Raw genomic sequence first — 9,631 nt, forward strand, 5'->3', positions numbered from 1 at the left:
AAGGTGGGCAGGGAGAAAAATGCAACAATGAGTGAATGGAAATCCTAAGTTTCTGTAAACTTTCATTAAAATTAATAAAATAAATGTGCCTTCTCATTTCCCAACTATCTGACCAAAACTCCACCTCAGAGCTTGTGGCTTCGAGCCCAACTGGGCTGAACTATCTGACAGGTCATGCCTGTGAACAGTCTTCTGCTTATTTATGAAGGTGACTTAGTTGATATTCAGCCCAGTGGTAATCTGATCAGAATTCAGGGCTGTCAAGAGGAGTTCTTGATAGGGGTCTGTCAGAGTTCCCACAGGCTCTCAAAAAGTACCAGTTCCAAGATGGACACAATTTTAGTTCACTTTAAAAAAAGGATAGAATGCATCTTGGCCTCTGTCTTTTCCCAGCAGAACTGCATATGTAATTTAAATCTTGATTGGTCAGGCATGTGGTAGCCTAACCTCTCCATTGACCAGTTGTTATTGTTGTTGTCGACTGTTGAGTCTGAACCGACTCACAACTGACCCTCTAGCAGATTTTCAGAGGGAGGAGATTGTCCATCCTTCATCTCTGAAATTTAGGAAATTTATATTTATATTATTATGTTTGTTATGTGTCGAATGATTTCTGGATAATGGAAATAGTTTGTGCTGTCCTGCTAATCTAATGCTTGGTAGTTCAAACACTCTGTCAGCAGTCAGTGAGTAAGCAAATTTCACATGACCTGCACTGTTAATTGGGAGAGCTGTAGTTTGAACTCAAGCCCTTGTGGTTCTAAATCCTGGGGTCTAAACAATACCACTGTCTCCAGAGTTATAGACATAATTTTGCCCTGCAATTCTGAAACACTGAAAAGTACTAAAACTGTTCCATCGAGTTGATTCCAACTCATATTAAACTCAAAGACCAGAATAGAATTGCCATAATGGTTTCCAAGGCTATAAATCTCTATAGAAGCAGACTGTTATGTCTTTCTTCTGCGGAACTGCTGGTGGGTGAAAGCTGCTAGCTTTTTGGTAAACAGCTGAGCACTTAACCATTTTGCCACCAGGGCTCCTGAAAGAGAGTGAACCCAAAACACATACTCATTGCCCTTTGATTGTTCCCAGCTCACAGCCACCTTACATTGGGTTTCTGATGCTGTAAATCTCAATGAAAAGAAACTGCTCATCTTTCTTCTGCTGAACTGTTGGTGGATTCAAATCACCAGAGATGTGTGATCTTGTGGTCTCTGAGTTCACACCATGTACTAATCTTGGGTTACCAGTGCATCTCTGGAGCTCTTTGAAAGATAATAATCACTCACTGACATCGAGTCAGAATAGACTCAGAGCTGATCCTTCAGTAGGTTTTCAGAGGCTGTAAATCATATGAGAGAAGAGTGCCCATCTTTCTCTGTTGGAAGAATTGGTGGCTTTGAACTGCTTGCCTTTGAGTTGTCAGTGTAACTCCTTACCCACTGGGCTATCAGAGCTCCCTAAATGAATGTGTGTTGAGTGAGTGACGGGGAACACAAATCCAATGAGTATACTCTTCCTACCCTCGAGAATCTCACAGTATCTTTGCAGAGATAATCATTACAATGTGATAAGGGTCTTATTAATAGTTTGGATAAAGAGATTTCAGAGCACTGAATTGTGATACTGTAAATTAATCTAATAATACCAGGGACAATGCTAAGCAGAGAACAGGAAGAGGGAGTTACTTCTAAGGGGAATATGATGAACAAAATGTCAGAAACTTGTATTCAAATGTATGACATGTCCCAGGTGATTTGCTGTAGGTATAACAGAGTGTGCATGGAAATTTCAAAGCATAGCAAAGGAGGAATTAAATTGTGAAAGCTCTTAGATACCCTCTATCCTATTAGCAATGCTATGTATCCGTATGTGTTAGGAGATGGAGATGATTGGAGAACAGAAGAAAGGAGGGAAAATATGAATATTGTCATTAGACAAACAATCTAAACCCTGGTTTAGTGTTTACTCTATGATTGTGGACAAGTTAATGTTCTGAGTCTATTTCTTAAAAATACATGTGGAACATAATCCATTTCTCAGTTTTTAAAAGTATTATATGGAATTATGTAAACACAGTATATGCTCCATATTTAGAAAATATTTTTTTTAAAAAAATTTCTATGAGTGAAGCCTATACTTGGACCAGGGGACAGCCATCAGAACAGAGCAAAGAGAATCAGGAAGGGTGTGCACCAGGGATGTGTCCTAGCTCCATACCTTTTCAATTTATATGCAGAACTGATTATCTAGGAGGCTGGGCTCTGTGAGGAAGAATGTGGCATCAGGATTGAAGGTAGACTCATCAACAACCTGTGTTATGCAGATGACACAACCCTAGTTGTTGAAACTGAGGAGGACCAGAAGTGCTTCCTGCAGAAGACCAAGGACTACAGCCTTCAATATGGACTGAAGCTCATTATCAAGAAAACAATGGTTTTCACCACTGGGCTGATTGGTAGCATCATGATAGATGGTGAAGAGATTGAGATTGTTAATAGCTTTGGTTTGCTTGGCTCCACAGTCAACACTCTTGGCACCAGCAGCTAGAAAACAAAAAGACAAATTGTTGTCTGTTGTCAGGTACTTCTCCAGAGTACTGAAGTCTGTCTGGAGCCTAAGGCGTGCCTGATCCAGGCCATGGTCTTTGCAATTACTTGTTGTGCATGAGAAAGCTGGACAATGACCAGGGACTATAGAACAAGAATTAATGCCTTTGAGCTGTGGTGCAGGAGAAGAGTATTGAATATGACTGCTAGGAGAACTAACTGGTTCATCCTGCAGAGGGTGAAACCAGGCTGCTCCTTGGAGGCAAGGATTGTGAAGCTCTGTCTGACATACTTTGGGAGTGTTGCAAGACTTTGGCGAGAGACATAAGGCTTGGGAGTGAGGAAGAACAGCACAAGAGGGGAAGACCCTCGATGAGATGGATTGATTCAGTGACTGAGGTAATGGGGCTAGGTGTGTGAGAGACAATAAGGTTGGCGCAGTATCGAGCAGGGTTCCGAGCTATTGTACATAGGGTTGCTATGAGTCGCAAGCAACTCGGGGACACATAACATCAACAACAACATGAGTTGGAACCAACTTATAGCTGACTCTCCAGCAGGTTTTCAGAGTCTGTATATGCACACACAGAAAAACCACCTGCTAATTATTTGCTTGAATGAAACATCCTTTTACTCAGTCACTTTGGATGATTAGTTATGTAATTCATTGAATAAGCAAACCTGAAGTCAAATTATCCTAAATTTCAGTGGCATCTATTCTTTACTCTCTCATCATATTAATACAACCATAATATGACCCCTGCATGTGTACTGTTGTGATAGAATCTAAAGGAGAGCGTGTTCTTTTAATCACTGAGATGCCAAGAAGTGAACCTGGTGGACAGTTTACCAGGAACATAATGTATAGGGGTAAGGGATATAGATGGTTGTCATTCATTCATGTGTTCATGTTTACAAAGGACTTACTATGTGCCAATTACTGTGCTAGGTGCTGGTGATTCCCAGAGGCCAAAATGCGGCTCCTTTCCTTACAGACTGATTGCATGTGACCCATGACTAATTTCAGTCATTTCTAAATTAGAACATTCTTACATAGTAGTCTCTCCTTCTCAGAAAAAAAAAAACTGCTAAAAACAGCATCCAAACTACCCATATATTTTAGAATCTTTGTCAAAACCTACATTGAGTGTCAAGCATTCCATGAATCTATTATGTACATCTAGGACTTAGTGTTCAGTTTTATTCCTTAGACAACTTTCCCAAGCTGCTCAATAATTGCTTTTGAGAACATTTTTACCTCTGTCACTTGGAGAAAGGCCATTCTAAGTGTATTTTAATGCGTGCTGAAAAAAGGGTAGCTCAGCGACAGGCTGATTGAAAATCTGATCTTCTCACTAATGTCACACGGACATCTTGAGACAGTGACTGAGGAGCTATGCTCCAGTACCCAGCTGGATCCCTGATACTTACATTGACAGATGCATTATCAACAGAGTCATTGATTTAGAGGGAATTAAGTAACCAATTTCCATTTTCAAGTCTCCAGTTCCATTTTAGCACCAGGAGATATTAACCAGTATTCTTGGAGGTGAGATCTGATTGTGTTAAGGAGGGTGCCTGAGCCTGAGGGAGGCAGGATCAGAAATTACAGCCTTGAGTTTTTGGCCCACATTTTGGCTGCTAGGTGACCTTGAGAAACTCACACCATCACTGGGGCAGTTTCTAAAAACAAATCTTACTATAATGCTGAAAGAGAAGTTTTGGATAAGTGATAGGGATATGTTTTCATTGTGACTCATAGCTGACACTCCAGTGGATTTTTCAGAGACTGTACATTGCACAGGATATTGCCTATCTTTCTCCTCCAGAGGTGCTGGTGGGTTCGAACCATGTACTGGTGATTGGTAGTGTAACTCCTTACCTACTGGGCCATCAGAATGCTATAAAAAGAATATGGATATGTGTAAAAATGGTGCGAGCATGAGTGTATCCTCCTCTCGTTTCACAATGGAGCTTGTGAGAATCCTTATCAACAGCATCAGTAGCCCAAACCTGATAGCTATGAAGTCAGACATGCCACAACGTTTCAAACCTTTCTATAAATTATCATACCAGCCATCCTTATAACAGGCCTGGGTCATAGAATGATTGCAGTGGTCTCAGACAACTCACAGATAATGCTCATAATGATGGGGTTGTTAGGGAAATGTGGTTATAGTTAGGTGCCAGTGTTGGTTATAAGTCATAATGACACTACAGATCAGAACTATGCCCTATCCTATATAGTCCTCACGTCTCTTGTGAACAACCCATCTTGCTGAGGGTTCTCTTCTCTTCCTCTGATCCTCTATCTTTCCTGGCATGATGTTTTTTTCCCAAGGACTGACCTCTCCTAAGTTTATGCCTGAAGTATGTGCAATGAAGTTTCTCCATCTTTGCTGGCAAGGAGCACACTAGTTGCACTTTTTCTAAGACAGATTTGTTTGTCCTTTGGGCCATCCTTGTGATGTTCAATACAATTCTTCAATGCCACAATTTGAAGGCATTGATTCTATTGGTATTGTTATTCATTGTCCAATTTCAGAGGCATGTTGTTGTATACCATTGAGTGGGAACCAATGTATAGCTGACTCTCCAGTGGGATTTCAGGGGCAGTTAAACATATGAGAGGAGATTGCCCAACTTTTACCCAAGGAGCAGCTGGTGGATTTGAACCACATACCTTTGGGTTATCAGCACAATTTCTTATCACAAGGCCACCAGCAATTAAAAACCATCATGGTTTGGACCAGGCATACCTTAATCTTTAAACTGATAGCCTTGCTCTTTAGCTCTTTGGAGAGGTCCTTGAAAACAGATTTCCCCCATGCAACAAGTCTTTTCATTTATTGACTGCCTTTGCCATGGGTTATTGTAGATCCAAGTAAAATTAAATTGCAGAGAATTTTGGGGTTTGTTAAAAAAATGTAGTTGGATGCTAATCTATTCACCATCTATAATAATGTTTCCTATCGGGACCTCTCCAAAGTACTGAAGAGCAAAGGTGTCTCTCTGGAGACTAAAGTGCGTCTGATACAGGCCATGGTCTTCGGAATCACTTGTTATGCAGCAGAGAGTTGGACAATGACCAAGAAGGATAGAAGGAGAATTGATGCCTTTGAGCTGTGGTGCTGGAAAAGAGTATTGAGAATACCATGGACTGCTAGGAAAACAAACAGATTTGTCCTGGAAAGGGTTAAACCGGGTGGCTCCTTGCAGGCAAAGATTCTGAGGCTCTGTCTAACATACTTTGGATGTGTTGTGAGGAGAGACAGGTCCTTGGAGAAGGCTATCATGCTTGGGAGGGTGGAGGGACAGCACAGGAGAGGAAGGCCCTCTATGAGAGTGACTGGGATAATTGGGATGGGAGTGTCAGAGACAGTGCGATTGGCACAGGACAGAGCGGAGTTTAGGGCTGTTGTACATAGGGTCGCTATGAGTCGTAAGCGACTCGACGGCACATAACAACAACAACAACATCGGTCTACTAGTGAGATTTTTTGTTTTCTTGATGTTGAGATGTGATCTATATTGAAGATTTTAGTCTTTGATCTTCTGCACCAAGTATGTTAAGTGCTCTTCACTTTCGGCTAGAAAGATTGTGTTTTCTGCGTAATGAAAATTATTGATGAGTCTTCCTCCATCCTGATGCAACATTCTTCATAAAGTTGAAGATCTTGAATGATTTGGTCAGCACACAAATTGAATAGGTATGGAGAAAGGATATATCCCAGACATATACCTTTCCTAATTTTAAACCATGCAGTATTCCCTTGTTCTGTTAAGATAATAGCTACTTGATCTATTTAAATTTTGGATGGGCACTAGTAAGTGTTTTGGGATTCCAATCCTTCTCAGAATTAGCCATAATTTGTTATCACACAGTCAATTGTCTTTACATGGTCAATAAAAAACAGATAAACATCTTTCTGGCATTTCCTTTCACCCAATATTCATTTGACATCAGCAATTTTATCCCTTTTGCCATGACCTCTACTGAATGCAGCGAGGAGTTTTGGCTGTTCCCTACTGAAGTATTGTTGCAGTCATATTTAAATACTCTTCAGCAAGAGTTTAGTTTTGGCACTCACGTGTCAATCCACCTGGTCAAAGGTCTTACTCTCCATTGTTTGGATTTAGTTAGCAATCAGTTGTGGGCTGGAAGTCTCTTTTTTAAATCAATCAGGGTGGACCTGATATCAATTGTGTTTGGGGAGAATATTGTTCCAAGGGGTACAGCACTTGTCTATCAGTTTACTGTACTGAGATAACTTGGAGTTGCTGTGATACTGAAAACTGTGCCACTGGTGTGTCAAATGCTAGAAGGGTTACCCAAGGTGAACAGGTTTTGTTACAGCTCCCTAATTAAGAAACACTAGGAAGCAGGATTGGCCAACTACGTCTTAAATAGCAGGCCTTTGAAAGCCCTATAAACACTAGAGAAACACAAAAATATATTAATGTGGTCTAAAGACCTCAAAGAAAGGATATTTCATTACAAAGGTGGGATACTTGCAGTGTAGAGTTCCTTTCTATTACAGACCACTTGAAACAAATGGTCCTTCACCTCATTTCAACCTCATGGTTGTACTCAATGTTTCTGAAAACAAATGGCTTCTGATATTTTGGTAGTGTGTTTTATATACTCTGTTATAGTGAGTTCTATTAAAACAAGGGTACATCTCATTGGAAATGTTGCATATAATATCCTTTTCTTGAAGTTGTACAGTGCTATTAAAAGATAAAAGGCTTAGAGAACATGGTTTAAACATACAATGAATTATTATTATAATTTTATAAATGAAGTTAGGATACATGCCATAACATAGATGAATTTTGAAAACATTATAGCCCATGGGTAAACATCAAACATAGAAGGAAATATACTTTATAATCCTACCTATATGAAGTGTCCACAGTGGACAGATCTAGCAAGATTAGTTGTTACCTGACCTGTATGAGTAAAGAAATGTTGAGCTGAGGAATAGAATGGGTTATGTAGAATTCTATAAAAGAGAAATTTGTACAGTTCTGTTAAACTCAGTTTTTCCTTCATCTTTTATCTAACACCTCTTAAACCTCTCTTGAAACACTAATATTTATATAAGATCCATTTTGAAAAATTCAAAGTAATTTTCCCATTTCTCCTATTAAGTACTTTATGGAAGGTCTTTGCTTTCCATAAAAATCTTCATCGTGAAAATTAAAATAATTTCAAAGAAGCTATCAGTGGATATAAGTGTACTCATATTTAGTATAATTAAAGTGAAAACTTATAAAGCCTCATACATCACTGTTACTCAGAATATTTTAATGGCATTTCTATCGAGCTGACAAGTAAATCCTCTGAACATTTTTAACCATGAGAGGAATAAAATATTCCTAGAATTCTTATGAAAATAAACATCTTATTCAGAGATAATTAGATACTTATCTTTCCAAGAGCCAAGGAATAGAAAAGTTTTTCTTAGGAAATTTCCTTTCATTTCATTCACAGAGGCCATATGCTATCTTCTGTCCATTGCTCTTGTTCACATTTTTTGAAAACAGAAAAAACACACAAAACATTTTATTGTGATTTGAGTGAAAGTTTACAGAGCAAATTGTTTATCCATTCATACACATTTTGTTTTATGACGTTGATTACAATATTGTAAGAACATTTCCCCTGTTTATACCTTGTGATTCTTATTTCTTTTTTTTCTTTTTAATTAAATTGTATTAGTTTTAATGAACATTTACAGAGATTTTGGGTTTTCGTTCCTTCAATGTTGCACTGTTTTCTCCACCCTCATCCCTAGTTCGTTCTTCTTCCCCCCCCACGTCTGTTTTAATTGTCCAATTGCCACAGTGCTTGTCAAAGCCAGTTCTGATTAATCTCCTTTGTCAGTGTGTCCCTTGCCATTCCCTATCACTCCTCCCTGAGAGAGACTTCACCCTGATTCATAAGGAAAAGGGGATGGCATATTCTCTTAGCTACTTCCTGCTGAAAAGGGACGCTGTGGGTTTCAGGGTGAATATCTTCTCTCACTACTCTAAAGGGCCCCCTTGGCAGTAGGAAACACATAGACTATTATGGAGATTGATTTTGGAATTTAGATGCACTGTTATCAAGTGTGCTTAGCCGTACATGTTCATATCCTTGAAGATGTATCATGGAAGTGTTGCAGCCTAGAAGATACGAATTTAACTAACAAGTTAAAAGTTCATGAGTCAAAAATTGAAAAGCAATAATATTCTGAGTAGAGGTTCTAATAGTGGCACAAATCAAGTTACAGAGGTAAGGTGGTTCCATTGCCATCCTTACTCTAACTTAATTCTTTTTTTTAAATTTAAATTTGTTATTAATTTCAGTGAAAATTTACAGAGGCTTCTTATTTCCATCCATACTTCTGTCCTTTTCCTTCCTGCGTCCTGCACTTCATCCCAGGGTGAATGCTGCCCTTTTGATCTTGTATGGTTGCTTGTTCCAATTATTCACCTTTTTAGCCTATATAAAATTGTACAGTATTCACTGTCTTATTGTCTGTACACACACACACAAATACACACACATAGAATAACTGCCATTTAGCCAATTCCAACTGATAACTGCTCACCTTCAGATTTTTGAGGCTGTAAATCATAACAAGGAGAGACTGCATATCTTTCTCCCACAGAGGATGTTAAAATGGATTGGAGGTTGCTTACAGTGATGTGCCTGCCAGCAAAAAGCCACATACCATATGATTTATACCAAGATCTCTCCTGAAATACGAGTAATCTCCGATAGCTACCCAGTGCTGCAAGTAGATATTCATGTGTAGAGACCCTATAGGGTAGAGTAGAATCGTCTCATATGGATTTCTAGGCTGTAAATTGTTATGGGCATTTACTGTCTCATTTTTCTTCCATGGAGTAACTAATGGTTTCAAACCACTGACCTTGAGGTTTTGTAACCAAGCTTCTTAACTACAACACAACTAGTATTCTTTGCTTTATGCCTGTTGTTGTTGTTATGTGTCGTCGAGTCGTTTGCGACTCATAGCGACCCTATGCACAACAGCCCTAAACCCTGCTCTATCCTGCGCCAACCGCAC

Source organism: Elephantulus edwardii, unplaced genomic scaffold (genome assembly GCF_000299155.1).
Source record: "Elephantulus edwardii isolate Elephantulus edwardi_28Jun2011 unplaced genomic scaffold, EleEdw1.0 scaffold00040, whole genome shotgun sequence".
Taxonomy (NCBI): domain Eukaryota; kingdom Metazoa; phylum Chordata; class Mammalia; order Macroscelidea; family Macroscelididae; genus Elephantulus; species Elephantulus edwardii.